Source organism: Herpailurus yagouaroundi, unplaced genomic scaffold (assembly GCF_014898765.1).
Source record: "Herpailurus yagouaroundi ecotype Mexico unplaced genomic scaffold, PumYag 164, whole genome shotgun sequence".
Taxonomy (NCBI): domain Eukaryota; kingdom Metazoa; phylum Chordata; class Mammalia; order Carnivora; family Felidae; genus Herpailurus; species Herpailurus yagouaroundi.
Window position 1 is genome coordinate 49,759,113 of NW_024412405.1, and position 3,546 is coordinate 49,762,658.

Below are 3,546 nucleotides of genomic sequence, written 5' to 3' on the forward strand. Positions count from 1 at the left end.
ATTTCCCTCTCCCCCCCCCCCATACTTTCCCTGTTTTGTTACTCTACTCCATCTTGTTATTGAAGTTCTATATGGCAATCTGAATTTCATCTCAATACAAAATACATGTTGATAACCACATTTGCTAAAGCTCCAATGCATGAAAGCTGAACCATAAGACAGATCAGTGGGAGATCCGTTAAGATTCATGTTTAGTAACACTACTACCACCACTATCACCATCGCGCGCGCGCGCACACACACACACACACACACCCACCCATACACAGAGGCTCCTGATTCATTTACTTCATCAACTTCAGTTTCCAATCTCAGAGGTTCTTTCTTCCCAAACTATTAACATAAATATCCACAAGTGAAGACTGGTTTGCTCGCGATCCTGTGGTTCTGGGAAAGAGTTAAGAAGGAAAAAGAAAATTGAAGTATTGAAATAGAAAAGGTGAGTGTTTTGATTGCTAGAGTATTGATCGCAATTCATAAATACTAAAGTTAAGTTGCCATTTATAAATTGTGAATGACTAACGTACAAGTCTGTTACATGAATCATTCAGGATTCAAAGAAAATCAAATCCAGACAATTACAGAAAGTTCTGATGATTGTTGTTGGGATAATTGCTTCAAGATTCAAGTAAAGGAGCTATTTATTTCCTGGAGGATTCAATGAAATAACCTATAGTCTGAGTTTATAATCTAATCTGAATCCAAAATTCATCACTCCCTTAAAGAGATGATCTTTAACAGTTTAATAATTTGAAGAGGAGCTATTTACAGCCAGACCTTCAAATCCTAAAGTGTCTTTGTATTTTCTAAATAGGTAGCTTGTGCATGTGCTTTTGTTAGGGAAGCTAAAGCTTTGTAGAAATCTGGGTTGTTTTGCTGAGTGGGTATCTAACCATGCTGCTTTGTGGAACTGAACCTTTACATCTCTTTGGGCTTTGTACCTCTGTCCCAAACATGTATCTTGGCAGCTAAGGCTTTGATGCTTTAAAAGCAGCAGTTAACTTAAATAAAGAGTAGTAATTACACACTCACTTATTAATCATTACTTTTTTTTAATATGACAAATCTATGGCTATTTTGCATCATATACTAATTCAAGGAAATTCATAAAATATCTTTATTTGAGGTTCACGATAAGGCAAAAACAAGAGAATGAAAACATTTCAGGGAAAGAGTAATATGGCTTATTGATTAGCCTTAATTCATTAGAAATGCTGCTACACAAATGAAGGAAGAAAACACAGTGTCTAAGGAGAAACCAGTGATAGGAAATACATCCCCACAGACAGTTTGCCTACCACCCTCCCAGAGTAACTATGTCACACTTCCCCCTAGTGTATAGAAAGAGAACTACCATGCCACAGGGCATCTGTGAAAGGGAGTAAAATGAAAATTTATCAGATATCTTACTTACATTTTATTTAAGTTGTAGTATTGAGTTCAGTTATTAAATACTGACATGTACCCAAACTAATTAATGTTTATCCTTATGTCTCATCCCTACTTTATTTTTAAAGGAAATTGAATCAACTGATATTTTCAATTCTTTTGCTTCCTCTTAACCAGACACAATTTTTAAACTATAATCACTACTATTTGCTTTTGCCATCTCATAAGTTTTATTTTTAATCCCCAATATTTTTGCTTGGCATATAGTTATTAAGTATTTACTTTTAACTATGCTTATATTAAGCTCATTTTAAAAATCAATATACATATGTTTAAATAGTTCAAAGATTCTGTTGGATTTTATACCATAGTAGGCTATGAACATACGTACTGGGGTTGAAGAATCTAGAAGAATGTAGTATTATGCATAACGAACAGTACCTACAATCTCAGATTTCTCAAGAAGAGATTGGTTGAAAATCATAATTTATAATTACAGATGGTAGTCTCAACCTTAAACCAAAACTGTATTACTCTTTCTTTACTAAACATATATTGAACATCCAAAGATTTCATGGATTTAATCAACATACGATGTGTGTGCACACTTACTGAGAAAAAGTACTTGGAAAAATACTTATACTATAAATATAAAATCATTTAATTAACAAGATATGCTGGTCTTAGTGAGTTTTAAAATAAATGGATTGTTATGTTAGAATAGCTTCGAACAGAGGCATTATGGTCTATTTTATAGATGAATAAAGGCTGATTAATGCTTTTATATTAAATCAATAATTTAATATTGTTAATAAATAATCTTAAGGATACTTTTTAAGTAAATCTCATGTTATTTAAGTTATTTAATTTTGTCTCTGACTCTTTGTATTTCATTACTTACTAGTTGTAGCTATAGTTCTGAGAATTTGTGCAGGCAGCCATAAAGGCAGCACTTAACATTTTCAAAAACTTGTCCTGTTTGCTGTATTCTTGAGTTCAAGAAAATACAGTTCTGAAAAGAAATTTTAATGCTGATGTTTTCAACACAACCACTGTTTATATGAATGAAAAATATCCTCTCTACTATTTCCTTTTCCATCACTTTTATCATGATCTCATTTTTATTTGTTTATAGAAAATCTTCAAAAGTAATTTTAATGATTAAACTGTTGTACATCTAATAAGTTTCAAAAGTTTCAATATCACATTTAAACCCTAAAATGAATAACAGTATTTCATTAACGGCTACTTCTCCTAATTCCCATTGCCTTTTAGAGATGTTTGTGGCTTCCCTCTAACACACAACAATTGGCCAATTGCTGACTTTTAACCAAAGCTTTCTCTTTTAAGGAATGACACATTGATGCCACTAATCGGATAATCACTAAAACATATCTTTCTCTGTTATGATAAATGTGAATAATAATGAAAATGCAAAGTAACTATAATTGTTAAGCTTCAGGGGAAATGTTTTATAATTTAAAACGTTTATGAGACCTCAACCTCTCCCACACAACAAAATGAGAAAAAATATAAAATATCTTCATAAATAAACAGTATTTTAAATTGAATGCTATTTTTTTGAATTTTTATTAAAATTATGAAATCTTGCTATTAGAAAAATATTTGTTAGGAAATAATATATTTTACTCTTATTCTCTATTATATTTTATGTTATGATATAATAATATATACATATACATGTGCCCTCCCTCCATACCTACAAAGTGTGTTCCTATTATTGAACATCAAAAATAAAGTTACTAACCCTACAAAAACATAAAAGATTTATTAATTTGAAATTCACACAAGAAATGAACTCAATTTCCAACTGGTGTTCATGTATTTTACATACATTTTTAAGTATGTTAGTCCGAAGAATATATTCATAAATTAGTCATCAATGATCAATTTTTGAATCATGATACATATTTCAGGATGTTGCTTTTTAAGTACTAAGACAAATTTAAAAGTTAATTTAACAATTCTGCGTTTAAATTTGACAGTTTAAGGTTATTTGGTATGGTGTAAACAAATTGTGTGTGTACTTGTGTGTAGAGTACATGAAAGAGACCACACAGAAACAAGAATTGTCACGTGAAAAAATATGTTACATCTAATGTATTAAGTAACGTATAGTTAAGAGAGGGAAGTTGG